The sequence below is a fragment of the Poecile atricapillus genome, chromosome 7 (genome assembly GCF_030490865.1).
Source record: "Poecile atricapillus isolate bPoeAtr1 chromosome 7, bPoeAtr1.hap1, whole genome shotgun sequence".
Taxonomy (NCBI): domain Eukaryota; kingdom Metazoa; phylum Chordata; class Aves; order Passeriformes; family Paridae; genus Poecile; species Poecile atricapillus.
The window spans coordinates 5,858,036-5,868,861 of NC_081255.1; the positions used below are offsets into that span (position 1 = coordinate 5,858,036).

The 10,826-nt window shown below is 46.0% G+C and overlaps 1 protein-coding gene across 1 annotated transcript in view; it reads right to left on the bottom strand.

The window, feature by feature from the left end:
* The window catches only part of LOC131581013 (BMP/retinoic acid-inducible neural-specific protein 3), a 199,728-nt gene extending 189,667 nt beyond the window's left edge, over positions 1-10,061 (bottom strand). Inside the window, exon 1 of the mRNA XM_058842850.1 lies at positions 9,934-10,061. The gene's annotated coding sequence lies outside the window, so the exon portion shown is untranslated. The remainder of the gene's footprint in view (positions 1-9,933) is intronic.
* Between the last annotated feature and the right edge of the window lie 765 nt (positions 10,062-10,826).

A 10,826-nucleotide genomic window follows, 5' to 3' on the forward strand; every position in this document is an offset into this window, starting at 1 on the left:
AAATAACAGCTTTGGGAGAGGTTCTGGTCCAGCATTTCCTCAGGCACAGACTGACATGTATTGCTGTGACATGCAATTTTGCATACTGGAGCTTTCAAGTTTGAAGAAAATCCCAACAGGAGACATATATTTAGAAGCCTGCATTCCAGCCTACTGGATTTTTTAATTTTTTTTTTAACTGAATGCTCAACTTCTGATCATCCATTCTCCATTCATCATCCACTTCTGATCATCCAGCATTCTCCATTCTGATAATCTCATTGGGTGTTTTTTAATGGGAATCGAGTTGGTTCTCGGGATTTGTAAAAAATTACACCCTGAAATTAAGTAATAAACAATCTTTGAAAAGTCATGACATGCTAGTTCCAGCAGCATATCTCCTTTTCACTCATAACTCTTAGTCCCCAGACAAGTTTTCTGACCCAATTTGACAGCTAAGTGTCAGTAGGATACAAAGAGACCAAGACACATGTAAATTAGCTGTATCCAGTAAACCATTCCTGAGTAATAAGCAGCCCTTTCCTCTTTTATTTCATCCTTGTATTAGTTTTTAAACCCAGGGCTCTTCCAGCTGCTACCATCCAGAACAGGAGGAAGCAGCTATTTACACACTGTACACTAAAGCTTTGGTTCCAGAGGCTTTCGAGCCCGAGGACAAATCCAAATATAACTAATTAGCGGAGAAAGGCTAAAATGGGATGGAGTGGGAGGAAATTTTGCTCACCAACAGATTGTTGAACTGAAGAAGATTCAGGTTACAGAGAGAAAGGAGAATACTTGGAGCTGAGTTACCTTAAAGTACAACTTTGATTTTGCTGTAAAAGGCTTGCCAAGTCCCTTAACCTTCTTTAATGACAGTTTCTATTATGAAGCCTAAACAATCAATGCTTATAGAATGCTTGCAAATTATTGGATGGCAAAAATGTTATAAAATAAAAAGGAGGTTGATTATTCCATGAACAGAGTGGCTGACTATTTTTGTTGATGCTTAAAATTTCTGTTCCTGAAGATTTTGCAACAAATGCTCAGAAAAAGGATGGAAAGGAAAGGAATTGTCAGCCTCAGGCAAAAATAGAAGTTTCTTTGAAGCTGTTGGAGCGCTAATATTGTTTTTACAACAATCAAGGGAGAAAAATAATGGTGCATAGCTGTTCTCTGGACTTAAGAACAGCCAAAATAGCAATGAACTACTAATTGCAATGGGGACATATTTACAAAATCCAACCCAGTTTCATGTGCTTCCATCCCCTCGGATATTACCTGACCTAATCCACAAACATGGTTGCGGATTCTTCAATTTCTAAGAAAGATTTTCTTCAGATTAGAGTCTCTGACTCAAGCATGGGACACAGCCCTCTAATTTTAGCTAAGGCTGTATCTGGTCAAGGATTTACACTCTTTTTTATTTTATTCTCCATGTGAAAATTAGTGGTTACAACTTAGACTAGTAGTTAAGAATAACATCCATAAAGATCTAATGGCATGAAATTTTTCTTTCAATGCACTTTCCTGGATGCCTTGCAAGAAGAATGGATTATTTTATATATTTTATTTCTTAACAATGATATCTAATAGAATGGTAAAGCTTTTATTTTCCCCTTTTATTATGTCTTTCAGATAAAAGTGCTCCAGATCTCACAGCATATTTTACAGCTGATTTCACAGATGGCGTACACGGTTTTCAGCTGATATAAATGGATGGTTAAAACTCCTTTCAGGTTCCTGATCTACAGCCTATTTATTCTAGTGGGTAAAAAACAACAAACTTACACCACTGGTTGCGCCAGCTCCAAGGCAGGACTCATAGAAGCTTCAAGAGAACATTCTTCTACAGCTGATCCTGCTCAGAACTGTTGCATGATTTTTCCACGGTCCCTTTGCCGCAGTGTTCCAAGCCTGTAGCCACTGCATGGGCAGTAGCCAGATCCTCTAAAATGTTCATGTCATAGCTATTAATTTTTTATAGCCAGAGTAGGGACTTTATGGCTGACTGAGCAAAGATTCAAGCTCAACAAACCAGTCTGGGGCTAATTGCAGCTCAGGATGAATAAAGCTTGATTGTACAAGTAATAATTATGTTATGTGTACTGGGCAGCCTGCTATCTCACATAAATCTCGCACCAAAGCTGCCTTGCAAGACTTGATTTTTGACAAGATTAGAGGAAATTGCAAAATTAGAGAGAAAAAAAAATGTCTGTCTGCTAAAAGACGTCTTTCTTATGAACATCACGCTACAAGGAGTTAAAGTCTGAGTCTGCATCAGGAATTGCAATCTCTCTACTGTGTTAATTTAGATATGACCCTGGTCTAAAACCATCTAAGTATGAAATTGTCACTATTTCTTGTTGTAGCTCATAGAAAAGCACATTCTTATTTAGTAGAAATTTGTTAAGCTGATGTTGAGGAGATTTAAACTTTCAGTAGCACCTGTACAGTGCTGAATGAGACACACACATCTGTTTATGAGGAATTACAGATCACTGCAGTCTCTCTGAGGATGAGGATCATGAGTTTTCATTATTATAGCCTATTTTTTTCCTGAAAGACAGAGAAAATGTTCTAGATTTTGTCTGGCCAAGACAAGCTAGCATGAAGAAGTTTAGCTGGTTTATAAATAAGAGTACTTTTCAAAAAAAAAAAAAAAAGCCACTACCATCCCTTCAACTAATGTGAATCAATCTAATAAACTCAAGCTAACAGAGAGCTTAAAGGGTGCTTAGGTAGTTACTAAAGCTTTTACTTTTTAAGCCAATGAGTCCGATCCACATCCCACAGGAGCAGTGACTTAAAAAGAGAACATCACCAACTAATGGCTCTCTGTGAAATAAATCCAGAGTCTCCAGAGACTGGCAGCAGGATGAGTCTTGACCTGCATAAACAGTGCTGCTTTACCTAAACAAGCATCTTTCTTAGAAATGTTGGTACAGACCTAAAGGAATAAGGGGATTAGTCCAAGAAATGCTGAGCAGCTACACGCTCTGGAGAAAAAGAGCTGGGTAACACCTCTGCCCTAAACTACAGCAGTTTTAACCTTTAGAGAAGCACATTAAATACAAACCATATAGAATTATTCAATATTAAAAATATTGTAACGTGTATGTCTTCTCTCTGTCCAGCAAATTGTTAATGAATAGGGATCAATAACGTTTTAGGTGAAAAACTGTGAAATAAAAACATGCACTCGGGCTACCACCTCCATCCATGATGCTGTTTTTCAGCATTTAGCAGTGTTTTTCACCAGTGATGGTAAGCTTCCTTAGAAACAGATTTCAAATAAAGAAAACAAATTAAGAAAAGAAAATCCTAAGAAGTAACATTTGTAATGGATTTTAATGATCCCATTTGACTTCAGTGTGGTCATCCATGTTCAGCTAACCAGGTGTCTTTGTTATTTCCCGTAGATTTATAAGTATTGAAGGAGCTAAATTAGCCCTACAGAATTCTCAGTAGTCATGAATAATATGGGATTAAGGGTATAGAGCAGTGCTCTGATTCCCCAGATTTACATCCTTCACTTGCCAATGTATAATAAGTGCCTTACAAATTGCTTTTCTCATTAATCAAGTGCTGGTGGATGTGGCAGTGAAGGTGTTACTGCAAATGAGCTGAATTTTTCCCCATTAATGTAACTGTTACAATAAAGGTATATGTCACTCCAGCCTTACGATCTCACCTCATTATAAGAGAAACCACTGCAGTTTAATGGTGTTAATTTAGCTAACAATATATATTGCTTGGTCAATCTTCTTCTGAAGGTGGAACAAAATCTGTGGCCTTTGTTAGAGACTCGTTAGTTAAAGCTGAAAAGCTCTGGTGTGGCAGAGTGTCCTTCCTCCCTCTCCTCAGTGCATTATTTTGTGGCACACGGAGCAGGTGAAGACTTTTCAGGGGGAGATGGGAAACAGACTGGGCTAAATAATCATTCCCATGGTATGAGCCAGGGCAAAAAAGTGATTATACAGAGCATGGGTGTGGAGGGATGTCTAGTGCATAGCATGCATATTTATATCTATGTATGCATATGTATATTAAAACTATATTTGTGTATGCACACAAACTGTGGTACATATAAATTAGTAACTTCAAAGCTAGAAGAACAAATTTATTCACACTACAGTTTTCAGCAGGGTGATGACTTGAGTCACAAGGAGATCTCTCAATGTTCCTCAACTTCATACAGAAAAATGTTGATTTATCAATGGTGAAAAAGAACTGAGGCCTAGGCCAATGTAAGATCAGGTCACAAATTCTTCAGTTCTTTAGTATTTTAATAATACCTGACTCAAGATTTGCAAAGCCTCCCACTGCTCAGTGCGCAGCATGTAACTTCATGATGCTCCCTGTTTTTTACCTTCTAAATCTGAAGTTCATTTTGGTTCCAAAATATTGTTTTGGAAATTGATCTTGCTTTCATTGAAGTTAATAGGGATGTTCTGATCTCCTTTAATGGTCCAAGATTAGGCCCTCGCTGAACACACATATATTGAGCAAAAAGAAAACAATGATATGAAGAGAATGTAGTTGCAAATTTATTTTTAAAAAATGTTCTCTTATGATGATATAGGATGAGATCAAGAAGAAGTTAGATAACTTCCCCATGAAATGACTGGCTGTAGTTTACTACCTGCAGCTCTAACAGGACAGTGGTTTCAGTGCAACCTTTCTCAAAGAGCGCTTGGGCTCTGTTTGTCAAAGTGTATTTCTGATGATTTTGCTCCCATAGGAGGTTACTAGAGTTTCAGGAGAGTAAAAAAAAAAATGTCTGCTTCTGGTTTTGAAGAGAGGTGAAGCTTTGGGAGGATTAAGAAAGAGCTGCATTAGGTATGCCTGAGAGCTAGAAAATCAAGTTTCCAGAAACTATCACCTAATACCTTCCACCACTCTTTTTCTTCTAAGGAAAACTTGGGCAAGTAGTTTGATCATCCAATTTTCCATTTAGATTTTCAAAAACTGCTGAAGAGGCAAACTTGCTGGTAAAAAGACCTTCTTTTTGTTTTCAATGGGTGTTGCATCTCAAGCAAAAAATTACTTAGGCTGATCAAAAACAGACATGATTTTGAGTTAATACAAATGAAGTAAAAATATTTCAGTCCCATAAATCATTGTCTGGGACTGAGAGGAGTGAAAAGTCCACCGCAATCTGTGTGACTAAAAAAGTAAATTTTTGGATATATTGGTGTAAATAATGAATTGACTTCTGTAATTAATTCTTCACCGAGGCATTCAGAGAATAGTAGGAAAAAATAGGAGAAGATAAGACGGGATGATTACATCACTTGAAGATTCTCAAGTTGTTTTGTTGGATTGTTATACAAATGTTGCCTTTTGCACTGAGCTCTGTAAAAACATTCAGCTGCTTGTTTTCATGTTTCCTAGTTAACGTTTGCACTCACAGGGTTTCAGCATTTCATGAACAAACACCCCAAACACAACTCCAGTGAACTCAGCATCTGTTGGGGAGGCTTGCTCTCACTGGAGGTGGATCAGCTTACTGAAAATATCACAGATCTTTATTCTAATTCCTCCCCTGCTTAAATTATAGACGTCTTAGAGAGAAAAATGGTTGGAGGCAAGAATTTGTAGGTAGTTTCTGGATGGAACTCTGCTGATTAGCACTGCAACAGCATCTGAGACCGAGGGTCTGTTGCTATGCTTAGATACAGAGAGGAAGAGATCCAGTCAAATGTTTCTATTCCCAAAGCTGGTCTTGTGGTAAAGCTGATAGAGCACCTATTTAAAATGAGTAACTCCTCGTAGGGATGGAGTTGAGCAATGACAGCAATCTGTGAAGTCTGATATCTAAACGGATTGCTCCTCTGAAGTTATTTCTTATATCCTGTAAATGCAAGCAGGGCCACTCTAGCTTTATCTCTGTACACTTAATGTGTCAGAGTCACTCATCTCTGAACCTACAGACTCTGTACGGTTCTGACTTCACTTCTTTTTATAGCATTCTTTTGTGATGTTGTATTTAATAAACATGGGCTTTTTTTCAAGGAAGGAAGTTATTTTGTTGTTTTTTTTTTCTGACAGACTTGCTTGTCAGATACATGCCTCTGAATTACTCTCTACATTTTCTCAAAATCAAGTCTATCTCACACTAGCCTTCATTTCATATGGATCCATAACTGATTTGCTGCTACAACAGAACATCCTCCTCTTATCACACACATTACATTTTTCTGCCAGTCATGAATTCACTTTACTTCACATGCATTCACTTGCTTAATCTCTACATGAAATCATTACAACTTGAAGCTGACGTAGTCTTTCAAAACGACTCCCGAACAGTAAATCATGCCACATTCCACTTTCTTCCCACTCTGCGCTACACAATTTATCACTAAATGAAAGCTACAGAGCAAATGCACTTGAATCCGGCAGTGAATCACAATATAGACTGTCGGTAACAAAGCCCTTACCTTTTTAAATGCATGACGGTCTCTAAGTCTCTAAGAAATCGCAGCCCAAAAAGCAGGTCCGCCTGGCGATGCAGGGTGACAGTTTACACCCTATTTTCTTCACCTCCCTTCTTACAGCATGCTACATCTAGTTCACACTGCTGTCTCCAGGATTGGCTGGTGCATCTCGGAGGCGCACACAGGACTCTGCCTGGAGCACCCTGCAGCCCCGCGTTAACCCTTTGCGGTGAAGCCTCTGCTCCCTCTGGAGCCCGCACGGAGCGGGGCTGCACCGCTCCCTGCAGGGGGGTGTTTTCTCCTTCCCCCGCAGAACCAGCTGCCCTCGGCTGCCGAGGATGGGGAGAGGCTGGAGGGGGTCCCGCAGCCGGGACAGCCCCTCCTGCTGCTGGGGAGGGCGGCGTGATCCCCCCCGACCTCCGCCTTGTCACCTTCCCCCGCCACCTGCCCCGGGGACACACGGAGGAGAGGGGCAGATTAAGCCCAGGAGGCTGAGAAGGCAGGCTGGACACGCATCCTTAAAGGTGTCCCTTCTGCCAGAGCCACCTCCCTGGATGTCCGTCTGCCGCCGCCAGCATGGGAAATTGGGATATTAACTCCCGGCCAAAAGGGAGTCCCGCATGCACGCAGCTTCAGGGGAGATGGAGGTAACCCTTGGCAGTGAAGCCAGACATGGGCAAGCAGGGAGCCTGAACACCTAAATCCAGGGAACAGAGATGTTTGGGAGCATTCTCTCAGGAATGGGCCGCGGGGCTCGGGAGGTATTTCCACACCTCCCATATATACAAAAAGCAAAAGAACCAACTACGGCAAAGCAAAAACCGCCCGGCTGCTGCCCATTATTCCTCTGGGTTTTCTGAGTCATCCAGCCCCATGTGAGAAGTGTCCCTGGGCTGGGGGTGTGGAATGGTGGAATTCAAGGGTAGTGGGAATCTCCTCTATTTACCACGCCTGACTCTCGCTTGTTGCAATCGCCCACTAAGTAACCCCACGTTACTTGCATTGATTTATCTGGTGCTGTATGCAAAGGGTTTGATGTGTATCCCCTCACCTTCCGCTGAGTACAGAAATGCCACCCGGTCCAACCTGTGTCACTTCTGCTGCCCAGACGCCGTTTTACTGCCATCCGTGACAGTGCCTGTGAGCTAAACAACTCCGCTGCCCTCACCCTGCGTCTCACCATCTCCCATCCCCGTCAGCAGAGGGAATATCGAGTGCTCTTAAACCCGGGAAATATTCTGCTGATGGGCACATAAATCTCTCCTGCAGAGCGGTAACATTTAAGCAGCACGGCAAGGCGATGCTCACTGGCTGAGCTATTCCCACTATAACATAAATCCCTCAGGACTTGCTGGTTTGTTTTGGGGTGGTTTTTTTTTTCCTTTCCTAAAGGTTTAAGCGCAGGGGGGGGTGGGGGGGTGGGAATATTAAAAATCAGACAGAGGTTTTGAAACGCAGACCCTACCAAGGTGGGGAAGGGGTATGACTGCACGGAAACTTTCCTGAGCATCCTGGTGCGGGAGGATCCCGGCAGCAGCAGCAGCGCCAGAGGCGGGTAATTCAGGAGAAAAGTCTGGGATTTGGTTAATCATCTCAGTCTCATGGAAAGGGCCGGGGCAGGAGGAGGTGGGGGCAGAGGGGCAAGTCAGCGGGAATGGGAAAACGTGCTGGAGTCTCCGGGAGAACGACGCTGAGCTGGAAGGAGATAAGTACGGATGGGGGCTTGGAGCTGATGGGAGAAGAGAGGAGCTGGAAGAAGGGTGGATTTTGGATCCCACGCTTGAAGGGCTTTTTCACTACTCCTTTCCAGACATCAGCCAGCAACCTGGCGGCCGAGCCGAGGGGGGATGCAGTAGGGCGGGGAGGGGGAGGGTGGAGGGAAGAACAAGAGGGGAACACACTCTGGCATTGAATTGGTCTTTCCCGTCCTCTGCTTGCCACCCACCAGGCAATAAATTCGGATCTTGTTATTTGTCCCTGGCATCTCTACCTGCTTGCAAGCCTTTAGCACCTTCCTTGTGATCTCTGCAGGTGCTGCTTTGGAGACATGACCGTGCACACACAGACACACACAGGCACACTTATCCTGCACCCAAATGACAGAGTTACACGGAGCCCAGTCACTACCTCCCCACGAGAGATAACATGCTTCCTCCCTACCTTCTGCTATTGACCGGGGGTCGATCTCTGCCGCTAATTAGGGACACTGAAATCCTGGAAGTATCAACCACAAATAGAACTCTGAAGGCACTTGTCCTTTTTATAAACGTAACGTGTTTATTTCCCTTGGTTCTTCTCTCTTTTTCTTTCAAAGAAGCCCCTACTTGATTCAAGAATAGCCTACCTCTACCATCTACTTCTACATCAGGTACGTGTATAGGTGGGCGTACGTTTTGTGAAGAAGATGCCTCGCTCCTATCCTGCCCTCCTCAGGAGCCAATTTTTGACCAGCGAAAAATACAGGTATGCCAGAAAATAGTGACAAATAAAATCAGGTGCGATGGGATTGAGAAGTGAGGAAAGGGCGCTGAGTGAGCGGTGGCAGCGGCTGGAGAGGAGCCCTGGGGGCAGCAGGACAGCAGCCCCGGGGGCAGCAGGACAGAAGCCCTGTGGGGGCAGCAGGACAGAAGCCCTGGGGGCAGCAGGACAGAAGCCCTGAGGGCAGCAGGACAGAAGCCCTGGGGGCAGCAGGACAGAAGCCCTGGGGGCAGCAGGACAGAAGCCCTGGGGGCAGCAGGACAGAAGCCCTGGGGGCAGCAGGACAGAAGCCCTGGGGGCAGCAGGACAGAAGCCCTGGGGGCAGCAGGACAGAAGCCCTGGGGGCAGCAGGACAGAAGCCCTGGAGGCAGCAGGACAGAAGCCCCGGCCGCCGACCCCGCTGCTGCCGCTGTCCCCCGGCCGCCCCCAGCCTGGCCACTGCCACCTCCCAGCACATGCGGCGGGACATGAGGTCTGGAAATCCTTTCCTACCCCTCTTGGAGAATCCTTCCCCACCCCCAATCCTGTCCAAGTTCTTCAGGGAGATGGGGAAGAGCATTGAACTTTTCCACCTGATCTCCCGCCGCGGATTCCCAGAGATTCCTCGGGCAGGCTCACGGCTCCCCCAGCCAGCGATCCTGTCCTTTCCCCGGCCCGGGGAGAAGCCCTGAGCCCTTCCAGCGCCCACGCCAGCCGCTTTGTCTGCAAGGGTTAAAGCGGGGAGTGGAGCAGGTAGCATGCCTGATGGAAGCATGAATAAAATGTGATGAATAAGCAGTGGAACGGTGAAGCTCTGGAAGCGATGCTGCGGTGCGCGCTGCAATCAGCGCCCAGCGCGCTGACTGGGAATGAATGTGGGCAGAGAACTGCTGTTTCCTAATTCCTTCGAGTTTAGAAAGTGGAGCCAGCCCGTTCAGGAACAAGGAGAAGCAAAACTTTTTAAAATTTATCTTGTGTGCATTTATATTTCCCTGTTGTTTTTAGCGTCCTTCCTGTCGGAAACACGGCACCTGAACGCGAAATCAAACCTACTCACCGGGTGAAATTGCAGGAGGCGAAGCGGCTGTGAATAAAACGCATCCCGGCTCCGAGCATATAGTCCATGATCTGCGGCTTCAAGCTAGAGGAAGGCTGAGCAGGGTGGGGGGACTTTGGGAACCAGCAGCGGTTCTGTGTGTGTGACAACCCATTTACACCGTGCGTGCCCGTCTGTGTGTGTGTGTAGGGCAGAGAGAGGCTCCAAACCCAAAAGGGGGGAAAGAGGGAGGGGAGAAGGAGGAGGAGAGAGGGAAGCAAACCCGAATAGCAAGAGGAGTTGCGAAGAGGGATGGGATTCGCTGGGGGAGATGTGGGATTTTTGGTGGTGATGGAAGCGATTCTCGAGGAAAGAATAACAAATTGCGGGATCTCAGCCGCAGGCAGAGGGAGAAGGGCTTTGCCCACGCAGGTGGAACACAGACGAGACCGCACCGAGGAGCGGGAGGCTGCAGAGAGCCGGGAGGGTCGCAGAGCGCCGGGGGCTCATCCCGGCAGCCGCGGCCGGGGAGTGACGGTCCCGCGGGGCGGGGGCGAGCGGCGGAGGGGTGCGGGGAGCCGAGACCGAGGTGGGGGGAGCCACAGGACCGGGGGCAGCTCCCGGGACCGGGGCACGGCGGGGACAGGGCTCGGCACGGGGGCAGCGCTCCCGCAGGCTGCGAGTGGCGCGGCACCAGCCTCTCCTCCTCCGCCTCCTCCTCCTCCTCCTCCTCCTCCTCCTGCACCCGCAATCCAGCCAGCACGGCGGCGATACCGACCGGGTAAGAACATACCTGGCCCCCACCCTCAGCCAGCCCTTTGTTTCTCATCTTTTTATTTCATATTTCCTGCAGCCCTGCTCCCCGCCGGTGCCCCGCATCCTCCCCGGCACGGGAAAGGCTGCGGAGATCCTTG